We start from the raw sequence: 13,457 nt of genomic DNA, 5'->3' as shown, positions 1-13,457 counted from the left end.
AGACAGCTTTTATTGTTTATCTAGGATGGGGCTGCCATTTCTCTGGTTTATGATTCTCAGAGAGAGAACAATCAATCCTCCCCATAGTGGCTCTCTCTGTCTAGTCTTTATAGCTGGTAGTTTTCAGTTTCCATCATTTCCTTTTGTATTATCACAGAACTTTTCAAACTTATTCTTTATATCACAGTTGTGTTTTCTACCTATTCTTTGCTGAGTCCAGTGCAGACTTTAATTTTTATTTGGTTGTCAGTGTTTCATTTTCTCCCTGCTCCATAAATTTCCTTTTATATTTAGCTGCCTTTCATTCAGTTCCACTGACAACCCAATCTTTTCCCATTTTTATTCAAATTTTGTTTCCCATTCTGTTGACCAGAATTTAATTTAATCTCATGTATAAATAATGTTCTTTCTCTACATCATCTATGTTCTACGCTCTGTGCTTTATCTCCTGGGATATTTGATTGACACCATAGTGGTATTATTCTCTTTAATGACCCTGGAATGAGAGGCCTGTCCTGAGCCTTGATTTCCCATCAGTATTATAAATGAATGTCTCTTGCTTCCCTGTCACTGTACACCAGTTAGCATTCTCTTCTTCAGTTTTAAAGAAGAGGGATTGTCAGCATGAATCAACATGACCAGTTCTCTCGTGCATTTCCCTGGAGTAAAATAGAGAGCCTTTCTGTAGGGGATGGAGGGGGAGAAGAAAAGGATGATGTCACTTTTGTGCTGTTACTTTTGTTTCAGGTCCGGACTTGGCTTTCCATTGGGCCATCTTCTATAGCCCAAGTTCCAGCCAGTACATTCATGATGCTGTTACCTGACACATCATGTCTTCATCTCTGCCACACTATCAGCTTACTACTTGTTTTCATTGCCACATGACATCTGAAGGTGGGGTGTGGAACCAAACCAAATTCACCGCCATTAAGTTGATTCTGACTCATAGGGCCCTGTAGGACAGGGTAGAACTGATCCTGTGGGTTCCTAAGTCTGTAACTCTTTGTGGGAGTAGAATGCCTCATTTTTCTCTCTGGGAGAAGCTGATGGTTTTGAACTGCTAACCTTGTCGTTATTGGCCCTACACGTGACCCACTATACCACCAGAGCTACATTGGGGAATGGAAAGGGAAGGTTATCCAGAGAATGGCACAGGTCTTCGTGTTTGGACTATCATTTGGACTATCTTATGTCCCAAAGACTGTGGGCCTATATTTGAAGCGGCAATTAAACAAGAAGTTAAAGAACCAGTTAGAGTGTGGGTGGGTTGTGGAGAACTTAAGCCATCAGCATGGATAACGACAATGGCAGAAACAGACCATTGTGACAGCCTGTGGTTATAGACTCCAATTTCACACTGTTCCACAGGGAATAGGGCCTGTGCCTCTCACGATAGGCAAACTAAAGGGGGGAGGGATGATGAGCTGATGCCAGGGGCTCAAGTAGAAAGAAAATGTTTTGAAAAAGATGATGACATCATATGTACAGATGTGTTTGACAAAATGGATAGATGCATGGATTGTGACAAGAGCTGTAAGAGCCCCCAATAAAATAAAATAAAAATTAAATAAAAGAAGATTGGAGGAAGGTTTACTAACAACCTGTGTTAAGAAGATGACACAACGTTGCTTTCTGAAAGTGAGAAGGACTTGAAGTACTTGCTGATGAAGATCAAGGATTGCAGCCTTTCCATTTGGATTGTGGCTCAATGTAAAGGAGACCCAAACCCTCACAACAGGGCCTATAGGTAACATCATGAGAAATGAAGAAAAACTCAAAGTTGTCAAGGATTTTTGTCTTGCTTGGATCCACAATTTATTCCCATCAAAGCAATAGTCAAGAGATCTAACGACATATTGTGTTACATAAATCTGCTGCATATGTCCTCTTGAGAGTACTTCACAGCAAGGATGCTACTTTGGGGACTAAGGTGTTTCTTATCCAACCTATGGTAGCTTCGATCACCTCGTGTGCATGTGAAAGTTGGACATTGAATAAGGAAGACTGGAGAAGAATCGATGGATTTGAATTATGGTACTAGAGAAAAATAGTGAAAGTACCATGAACTACTAAAATGATAAACTTACCTATGTTGGAAGAAGTAAGACCAGAGTGCTCCTTAGAGGCAAGAATGGCAAGACTTTGTCTTATGTACTTTGGACATATTGTCAGGAGAGACCAACCCATGGAGAAGGGCATCATGCTTGGTCAAGTGGATGAGAGAGCGAAGCAGAGGAAGGCCTTCAAGAGATGGGTTGACACAGTGGCTGCAAGGATGGGCTCAGGCCTAGGAACAATGGCAAGGATGGTGTAAGTCCGGCAGTGTTTCATGCTAGTGTGCACAGGGTCGCTGTGGGTCACAGCTGACTTGATGGCATCAAAAAGGAACAACAAGGAGCAGTCTGTTCTCTATGGCCATTATGCATTGCAGCTGACAGGGTTGACTTAACGCAGAATGTAAGCAACACTGGAAAATGTATGTCAGCACATTCATATTATTAGACAATTTTAAAAATGTTGAAACTTATAGATTCATAGGCAGTTGCAAAGATAGTACACGGAGGTCCCAGGTACTCTTTGCCTAGTTTCCCGCCTGGTTGCACCTGACATAAGTGTTGCTATTATCGAGAGGGACCATCTACTTGGTTTTTCCTCAAAGAGACCCATGTGATAGAGGGAAACTGCCCAGAGAATAGACAGCACTCTGTCTAGGAGCAGTTTGTAGGTCTTTCTCTCGCAGAGCAGCTGGGCATGTTTGAATGGTCAATCTTTATGTTCAGTAGCCATCAGGGCTCCTTTATGTAAGTACAAACTCAGTGCCACCGAGTCGATGTCAACTCATAACAACCCTACAGGACAGTGTAGAACTGCCCATAAAGACAGTAACTCTTTATGGGAGTAGAAAGCCCCATCTTTCTCCTGTGGAGCCTCTCATGGTTTTTGAACTGCTGATGCTGCAGTTAGCAGTTCAATGCATAACCACTACCCCTCCAGGGTTCCTCATTTATGCAAGCATAGGACCACAAAGTATCCTGGAAATTGATATTGGCCCTCTGTGTGCATCCAGTTAGGTGCCAGTTTATCCCTTGTGCAGATTCAACACCCTCATCAAGAACTATTTCACCACCACAGAAGTTCCTTCCATACCATCTCTCGTAATCTTTCTTCCGTCTCCATAGTCTGCCATTTTGAGAAAGTTAAATGCATGAGATCATGTAACAGAATACACAGAATTTTATCGCTCAGTATAGTCCTAGTTGGGGCCCTGGTGGCACAAGGGGTGAAGCGCTCAGCTGCTGACTGAAAGGTTGGTAGTTCAAACGCTCTAGCTTCTCCATGGGGAAAGATGAGGCAGTCTGCTTCCATAAGGGTGTACAGCCTTGGAAACCTAGTGCATAAGTTCCTCCTTGTCGTAGGGCCATTATGAGTCAGAATCGACTTGATGGCAGTGGGTTATTCAGTCTGGGTGGTTTTGGTATGGTTTGTCAGCAGGCTCCCCTTTGCTCTGGTTGCCATCATGTACACAGTTCATCTAACGAGTTGGCCTCATTCTTTAAAAGTCATTTTTTCTAAATCAAACTTTATGCATGAGATGAAAATGTACACATCAGACCATAGTTTTACATCTGAGAACTCAACCACGTTCTGACTGAACTCAGCCTCTGCCATCCCCTCCGAGCACCATCATGCATCCCACATCCTCCCTGTGTTTGCCGTTTCCAAGCCTCCTTCTTCCCAACCCTTGCACTTTGTCTTTGGGCAAACACTGCCCTTTGGACCTTAAATGATGGACTAGTCAAACCCAGAAGTGAGCTTCTTTGCAGACCTAATGGGTAAGGATGGCCACCTCCCACCCCCCACCCACCAAGTGACTAACCAACCAGTAAGCTTGGTCTCATTTATGATTTTTAAGTTCTATTCTAAATCTTTCTCTCATTCTCTCCATGGCCTTCTAATGTTAATTTAGAGTAGTCCGCAGTGGGAACCGGACACCGTGCAGTTATTTTGTTCTCAGGGTTGTAGAGACGGATGTTTATGTGGTCTTTACACGTACACTTAAGAATTTCAATATCAAAGAGCTTAAGACAGAGACCTTTAGGCCATCCTTTAGGAATTGTCTAATTTGGTCAAAGAACTCTCATCTGCTCTAATGTTGGCATGCTTGGAGCAAGTTCTAAAGACCCAGATATAAGAAGATTGTTCAGTTTGTCCACCTTTGTTCAAACACCGCTTAGAAAAAACCAGTGATGTAGCAAAAATGATCAGTCAGCTCTTGCTCGTTTCTGTCCTATGAAAGGTGCTAACTGGGTAGGAAGAGGATGCTAGGACAGAGAGATCTTGAAAGAGCGTTGGCAGAAACATCCAGGCAGGTGGAGGGAGTTCCCGGGTGAGCAGTGACTTTGTACTTGGCTTTTCCGGGTACAGACTGGGGGAGTGTCAAGTTCCAGAGACCTGCTGCATTCCAGGTGCCACCCAACCAAGAACCAACCCAAACTCACTGCCACTGAGTCCATGTTGACTGTAGGACAGGGTAGAACTTCCCTGTGAACTTCTGAGACTTTAACTCTTTATGGGAGTTGAAAAATCAAAGCTCTCCCTCAGAGCTGCTGGTGGTTTTGAACTGTGGACCCTTCTGATCACAGCTCAATGTGTAACCACGCCTCTACCAGGGCTCAGAAAGAAGTGATTGGAAGACTTAGAGAGGGCTGGAGATACACCATCCTGTCAGTATTCCTAGGCTCCTGCTGGCAAAGAAAGGTTTCCACCTTTCCTATGGGCTCCTAGGTCACCAGCGAGACGGCCTCAGAGTGTCGAGATATTACTGAGATAAAAATTAAGCAATAGATGCACTCATCGTGCCTGGGGACGGAGAGGAGACGTTCAGAGAAGGAAGAAAAATTACCCTTTGTCCAGGTACCCCCGCCCCAGTTGGAATTTCTGACGCAAAGACGAACATTGCTTGAAATGGCCATCTGGCTCTTCCCACCTGTGTGCAGGAGGTGAAACCAGGCGGTGCTTTAGTAAGGAAACATCCCTTGGAAGCATGAACGGTTCTCTCTCTCTCTCTCTCTCTCTCTCTCTCTCTCTCTCTCTCTCTCTCTCTCTCTCTCTCTCTCTCTCTCTCTCTCAGCCAGCGGGGCTGCTGGTGGTGCCTGCAGCCTGGGGAAGCGCACCTGGAAACCACCAGGAGCCCAGTCCTAGGCGAGCAGCACACAGCCACCTGCACCTGGGCCTCGGGGGCCACTTGATGCGCTTGGGTTTCAGATTTGGGGAATGTATTTGGGGCGGATATTTTTGCACAAAAATATTTCATTTTCTCAGTAGGTACCTATTTAGATGCAGAGAAAGATCAAAGCTTACTTGTCACCATAAACTGGTACTGGCAGTTAGTAAATCGTCTGGATTTGTCAGAAATTTCTGCTACAAGTAAGATGACTGGACTTACACTGAATATGTAAGCAACGTGCTCAGTGCGAGGCCAGGTTGGAATTCAGTGGAATGCCTCTGAGGTAGTGGTTCTCAGCCTTCCTCATGCCGCGACCCTTTAATACAGGTCCTCATGTTGTGGTGATCTCCAACCACAACATTATTTTCGTTGCTACTTCATCACTTATTTTTCTTCTGTTATGAATCATAATGTAAATATCTGATATGCAGGATGTATTTTCATGGGTAAAAATTGAATATAATTAAAGCATAGTGATAATCACAAAACAATATGTAATTATAGATTGTGAAATATTTATTTCTAATAACAATTAAATGAAACTTTGTCGTGAAGCATGGTGTAGCATGGGTAACAGTCTATGCGGGCGGACCTGCCTGTAGACAGAGGAGCTGTGTCTCAGTTCCTATAACCATGTGTTTTCTGATGGTCTTGAGCGACCTCTGTGAAAGGGTTGTTTGACCCCCAAAGGGGTCACGACCCACAGGTTGAGAACTGCTGCTCCAAGTCCTTCCCTGGATTAAAAGCTCAAGATTTGAATCAACCAAACGATAGTGAAACTGTCTTTCCTCTGGTTTGTCTTCGCTGGCGACTTCTATTTCAGTTCCAGCTCTTTAGAAGCCTGGTAAAGCTTGACAAGCCATCACCCCTGTCTCTCCTGCTCATCATTCCTCATGGCTGTCTCCTCCTGTATGTTTTCCAGGAGCTTCTAACCTTGGTCCCTCAACCCAGAAATGTTTTAAGCTTTATGGTTGTGCCTTCCCGGGGACAGCTACTCCGTGTCACCACTGCAGGGCACTCACCATTTATTCCATCCCCTCACCTTTCACCTGCTATTCGTACATATGAGCAGCCTTCCAAGAGTTGGTGGACAATTTCTTTGGTCTTTCAATTTCGTGTGTCTGTGAACGTCCTGAAGCACCCTCATCTACGGAATGGCTGCAGCTCCCAGAGATGTGCACGTGTGAGGGACAGGGACGGGGACAGGGACGGGGACAGGGACAGAGAGTGGGTGCATGCGGGGAGAGCAGAACACCCAACCTCACTGCCATCAAGTCCATGCTAGCTCCGGGGAGCACGGCCTCTGTGAATTCCCTGCAGGAGAAGGAAGCGCTGCCTTTCTGCCCTGGGGCCATTGGTGGTTTTGAACTATCGACCATATGGCTAGCAGCCCAGGGTGTAACCAGTATGCGGCCGGGGCTCCTGAACGAGTGCAGGTGGGGAGAACTACATTGCTCCCTGGAAAGTACTAGCAGTTTCCAAAAGTGAAATACCTTCGCTAGAGTATGGAGACAGTCAGAACCCTAGTGACAAGACCCCAGCTTATATTTTTTCATGCATTTCCATGACTAATTCAATCAAAAAGGATGGAGGGGAAGATGGGGAATAAATCCAACGCCCAGCAAAGACAGAGTAGATGACCCAGTTTTCGAGCAGCGGCTCTCAACCTGTGGGTTGTGATGAAGTAGCAATGAAAATAATTGTATGGTTGCGAGGTCACCACAACAGGAGGAACTAGGAAAGGGCCGCAGCATTAGGAAGGTCGAGAACCACTCTTTTAGATGGCGGAGGTTGGGTGAGTGGCCTTACACCTTGTGCTAATAGCCCCTGAGAAATCCTTGCTGATGTGATATGATAGCTATCCTTATTGTCTCCATTGAGTTGAGCCGAGTTTTCTGTTCACTGTCTTCAGTGACAGTTTAGCAGAAGAAAGATAATTATAACAGTTGCAAAATTAAAATTGGAGCTGTGAAGGAGGGAGCCAGCACAACGCATAATCGAAAAAACCGAGACGTTCTTGAAACGCGTCAAGGAGAAGACAGCCATGAGGGATGTTGAGAGACAGTGCCCTGGGTGTGCCAAGGTGCACAGGAGCCCCTGAAGCTCGAGCTGAAATAGAAGCGGTCATCAAAGACATGCCGGAGGAAAGCCTTTCTGAGTTGCACCTGGAATTAGGGGCACACATAGAACAGCTGCATTGTGCTTCCAAGCAGGTCTGTGAAAACAGCACCTCACCTCTGGGGAAAAGTTTTTAATGAGCAAGACAAAGAAAAATGTATTCATTCTGGTTTAAAATCTGCCCTCCACCTAAGCCCCTGGCATCAGCTCCTCATTTTTTCCCCTCTCTCCTTCATGAACCCTTGATAATTTAGAAATTATTATTTTGTCATATCTTGCCCTGTCCAACACCTCCCTTCACCTAATTTCCTGTTGTCCATCCCCCAGGGAGGAGGTTATATGTAGATGCTTGTAATCGGTTCTTCCTTTCCACCCCACCCTCCCTCCACTCTCCCAGTATCGCCACTCACACCACTGGTCCTGAAGGGATCATCTGCCCTGGATTCCCTGTGTTTCCAGTTCCTATCTGTGCCAGTCAGTGTACATCCTCTGGTCTAGCCAGATTTGTAAGGCAGAATTGGGATCATGATAGTGGGAGGAAGAGGGAGGAAGCATTTAGGAACTAGAGGAAAGTTGTATGTTTCATCATTGCTACACGACAGCCTGACTGGCTCATCTCCTCCCCAAGATCCTTCTGTAAGGGGATGTCCAGTGGCCTACAAATGGGCTTTCTTCTTGAGGAGTTCTTGACCTCCTTGCTCTCCTGCTACCGCTTTCCACCCACATTCAAATTCAACTCTGAAAGTGCATGAGGAGGGGGCCTGTCCAATGTTACCTAATATTTATCGAGCTTTCAATTATATGCGAGGTACTGTGCTGAGTGTTGTTTAGGTATTATTTTCATTCCCGTGTAAACCTGAGGTAGGCGCTGTTGCCTCTACCCTCATTTGGTATGTGAGGAAACGGAAGCACAGAGAGGCTGAGAAACTAGAACCAGATAAAGGATACATGGTTGAGACCAAGTAGGACTCTAGAAACCACCATGCCATGTTGCTCTTTCTTTCTGCATTCCAAGGAAGGCCGTTCATAGCTCAATAGCCTCTGGGGCTGGTCAGTGGGAGGGACTTAGCCATGTAGATTGAAAACACTTACTTCAGCCCAGGAGGGGACAGACTAAAGGTAATGGAAGGAAGGATGTGAATGGAAGGCCAATTCCTAGTTTCAGAGTTAGGCCCCCTAGGGAAGTCCACCCAGAGATGCTGTCATATGACAAAGGAAAAGTCAAGGAAAAGGCCATATGTGAAAATCCACATGGACCACCAACAGAGAGGTCTGGAAAGACCTATGAGCAAAGCAAAAGCCCTTAGAAGAACTAGACTGACAGGCAGATTATTGACACTAAATTTCAGTTGTTATGGATGTGAAGCCCCAAACTAATTCCTTATTTCCCATCTGAGCTTGAATTTCCTTGTGAGACAGATAGAAATCAGGCAGATAGTTTAAAATATAGTTTAACAGAGATAGAAGAATAAGCCTTCGCTCTGCAGATGAAGCTTTCTAATAGTGAAACCTAGAATAAGGCAGGTGTACCCCGTAGTCATAGCAGTCCTGGGCCACCATCGGCCTCTTCCAGGGAGAGAGGGACAGTTTGGTGTAAGTAAGAAAGTGGAGCAGAAATCCTATTGTCTTCAGGCAGGGGGCTCCCAAGAACTGGCAGAGAGCTGAGGTAGGTAGGTTCAGAGGTATATTATCCCCAAAGAAGTTACCCACGTCCCTAAAGTGGAGCTTGTCCACATACGACAAGCAGCAGAAATGAGGCGGAAACTTTCCTTCTTCCTGCTCCTGATAACACAGGACACTGGGGCACAAGGTGGAGAGAAAATTGCTGAGACCAAGAAGCACAGTTAGGGGTAAGCAAGGAGACAAGCAGGAGGTCCAGTTACGGGAACTGGAACAAAAGACAGGAAGTTAATGACAGTGGTGCAAGGTAAGTTTCTCCTAGTAGGCTAAATTCCCAATCAGGAAAAACCACCGATTGCAACAGTCTCTTACTTGGTTGTTCCTTTTCCACTCTTGCCCCATGACAGTGCGTTTGCCACACGGCTGCTGGAAGACCTTTCAAAGTTCAGATAACATCCACTATCGATTTAGAAGGTTTCACTGGCCATTCTCTGCATGGGCCCCCCAGCACCACACAACAGACCCTCACTCAACTCTCTTCGTTCATCTCCTCTCTTCTCTGCTCATTTATCAAAGCACCAGCTTTTAATGATGACCCAATTTTGGTCTCTTGAACACTCTACACTCATTTCCTCTCTCATTTTGCGCCGATCCTTTTCTTGGACTGTTTTCTAGTATTCCATGGTTGCACATCATTCAATGTCTTAACATTGAATGGCTTCAAACAGCAACCCTTTTACCATCCGTCAGTGTTGTAGGTCAGTGTGATGGATTGCTTGTGTTCTCCCTAAAGATATGTTGAAGTCGAAGTCCCTGAGCCCGTGAGTGTGATCCTGTTTTGAAAGTGGGGGTTTCTTTGGCTAAACAGCTAAGTCAAATGAGATCCTATCAAAGTTGGGTGGGATTTGCTTCATGATGAGCATCTTATAAAAAGAAGAGGACGAACAGAAAGTCACACTCCGGGTGAGGACAGCATGGCACATCCTTCTAAAGCCAAGGGATGCCGATGGTTGCTCAGAGTCACCAGGAACTAAGGGAGACACAGGAAACAACTCTTCTCTCAAACCTCTCAGGAGACAGCATGGCAGACACTCTGAATTGTACTTTTAGCCTCCAGAACTGTGAGGAATACATTTCTGTGCTATCTTGTTATCACAGCCCTGGAAGACTAAGTCAGGCAGAACTCAACTATACATCTTTTGTTCCAAATGGCATTGACTAGGGTCACATGCTGGTATGCACTTGACAGCTAGTCTGGAGGGTCTACGACGGTTTTGCTAAATGTTCCTCATTGCCAAAGATGATGAGAAGGTTGGGCTCAGCTGGGCGCCTCTCCCTGTCTGTGTGTTCTCAAGGCTTCTCCACATGGGCTCTGCAGCAGGGCACACAGGCTTCTTACCTGGCAGCTAAATGTTCTGAGTGAGGACTCTTCAGAGTCAGGAAGTGGAAGCAGCCAGTTTCTTACAGACTGGATACGGGCACTGTGTCAACTCTGCTGTATTCTATTGATCAAGGCCCTCAGGGAGGCCAGCTACTTCAAAGTGCTTAGACTCCTTCCAGCTTTCACTGGGAAGGAAGGCAACTAATTTCCGAGCCTCTTTTAGTTTGCTGCATCCTGAAATGTCATTCCCCGAGATCTTGCCTCCAACATTCAGGCCTCAGCTCAGATGATTTTCACATGGTCCGCCATCAATCCTCTTAGTCTGTCTTCTTCAGAATTCTCATCAACATTTGAAATTAGTCTACTTGTCTTTTCCCCCTGAAATCGAAGCTCTTTGTTCGGTCTACTGTTTCATCCAAGGACCTAGAACAGTGTCTGTCATATTGTTGTTGTTGTTAATTGCCCCTCGTCATCACCAACTTATGGTGCCTGAGATAGTTAACATTTATTGTGCCGACCAGGCTGATTAACACATGTGCGGTTAATTGAAGAGCAGAGGGATAAATAGTTCCGTGAGCCTGGCGTTTCTAGTTCTCAGGTCTCTTGCTTTCTGATGGTTGGAGCAGGGTGCAGCTGCCTTAACTAGCTCCCTGTTCACCTAGCCGGGCTCACTTCCTTCAAGACATTGCTGAGGAGAAGCCGTATGGACCTACCCCGATGCAGCCCTGGGTGCTGGAGCAGCCGCGTGGTGACCCCTGCCAGCGCTGAGATGCTTACACGCTCACTGCTTCAACTTTCCTCCTGCAGTCGGCCACATAGGTGTGTTTTGTGAAATGGAGGAGGACTTTGTGGATTGTTGTTGGACATATGGGTTAGTGTTGAACTTACAGGCTTGGGCAGCACTGAGTTGGGATTGTTTTCTTGATGTGCACTTACCCTTTATATAAAACTCTCTCTTATATCCTTTATATAAAACTCCCCCTCTCGCTGGATTTGTTTCTCTAATGTGCCCAGATTAACACATAATGGTACCTTGGGAGTGGGGTACTGGAGAAACAAATCCTAAGATAGAGAGTAGATGTTTGACCTCTCCCTCATGGTAGTTCTTCTTCCTTGTTTAGCCAGAGGCCTGACAAAGCCACCCTTTACTCGGTTGTTTTCTGGGGAAAATATGGCAAGTGTGAAAATAGAAAGTTTGTAAGTCCACTTGATTTGAGCCATTAAAATTTGATCTTTAGGTAGATTTAGTCCATGCCTGTAAAGAAAACTTTGAAAATATATGCCCCACCCAGTGCTTTGGAGGACTCAGGAACCAATGGTTTTTGTCAGAAGCTGGATAAAATCTGGAGCCATGGAGAAAACTCCTCTCTGGGACAGAATGTTAAAGGGAGCCTGAGAGAAGGCTGAAAGGCTTGCTAGGGGACCAGCTGAATCTACTAGTTGAGTGGAAGTGGGAGAAAGGCAGCAATAAAGAGACGGGTTGAGTTTGACCACTGACACCTGTGGACTCGGTTTACAGGAAAAAGGGGAGAAGAGAACGGGTTGACTGGTCTAAAGTTCATGACCTAGCACGAGGGGGCTAGGCTTGCTGAGTATTGGTGAGAGCCTATGGTCTTAAAGACAGAATGACCATATGGGCCCCCTGTGGAGGCGGAGTGAGGCAGCCACACGGAGTTGACCTTGTGGTTAGCAGCCCAGTGCTTGCTTGACAGCACCAGCTCCGGGGACAGTTTTCTGTGCTTCCCATCGGTTCTCAAGCCTATCAAGAGACCACCTACACTAGAACAATTTAGTGTGCTTCATAAGAATGCGGATTGTTAACTCAATCCTGAGCAGTGAATCTGAATCATTTGGGTCAGAGGTCAGTTAACTAGGACTTGTGGTTGTCCTGTGAACTGAGAACTCCTGCCTCAGGTGCACTGTGAACATTAATAGTCTATATTAAACTATGTCAGTGGATAGATTATATCACCATATTAAAGCTCCCTAAAGTAAGGGGTTATGTCTAGATGATTTTGATTCTCTGATTTATACTGAAAATCATTTCCTTCAGTCAATAACTCATAGGTTTTACTTATAATTTGCATACTTGTCTAAAATAGGGATTATAAAACTCAGTTAAGTAATTCCCTGACAAAGTATATGATTGTTATCTGAAAATATATTCGTATCCCAAAAAGTTACCAGAATATTTTTATCCAAATGATTTTGTATTCTCAAGAAATTTTTGAGGGGAACTGATAGCAACGATGGATGTTTCCACCCCACCTCGGATGGGGGCAAATAACGGAAATGCGGGTGAAGGGGATACAGTGGATGGTGTAAGATATGGAAACAAAAAAGGGAGAAATTCACCTTTTCTGTTTGTAGTGGAGCTGTTATTCTTGTGGGATGGCAAACGGTGTCTACTACCTCTGTTAAATATCATGCCACTCTGCTTCTGCACCTCCGCGGTCGGCAGCTTATTCCCCACCAGGTGCCACTCCTTTACCAAAGCACCAGGCTGTCTCTCCCGACTCCTCAGGCCCCACACCTCAAATCGGAAAACAGTACACAGGGGCCTATCAATTGCATTGGTTTATTGTTCTGAAATTGGTTCTTATTGTGTGTCCATGTATTAATGTGGAAATAATCTGAACCTCTCAGATTTCCTTGAAATTTGTTTAGTGAAATAATACTTTATTGGGTTTATGTGAAAGTTTACAAATAAATTAGGTTCCCAGTTAATATTTTTAATGCAAATTGTTCCATAACATTGGTTATATTTTTCACAAAATATCAACATTTTTGTTATTTCTATTCTGTTTGTTCTTTTTCAATTAATTGAACTTCCTTGCGTCTTCCTACCATCTGATTTTTGCTTTAGGGTAAATGTTTATCATTTGGTTGATTACATACGGGAGCTCAGCACTCAGGGGTGAGATTGTTTGTTATTAGAGAATGTATTGATTGATGAAACGTGGCCTCCAGGAGTGACTTCTGCTTCAAGGTCAAATGGAGTTCCTTTAGGCGATCAGTCCAATAAAGGAATTTGAATTTTGTTCTTCCTTTTTCTCCCGTTTTATATGGCATCTACTTGGATGGAACGGTAGGTCAGTATAAGGCATCATT

Source organism: Tenrec ecaudatus, chromosome 12 (assembly GCF_050624435.1).
Source record: "Tenrec ecaudatus isolate mTenEca1 chromosome 12, mTenEca1.hap1, whole genome shotgun sequence".
In the NCBI taxonomy this organism is placed as follows: domain Eukaryota; kingdom Metazoa; phylum Chordata; class Mammalia; order Afrosoricida; family Tenrecidae; genus Tenrec; species Tenrec ecaudatus.
This window is presented reverse-complemented; position numbering follows the sequence as displayed.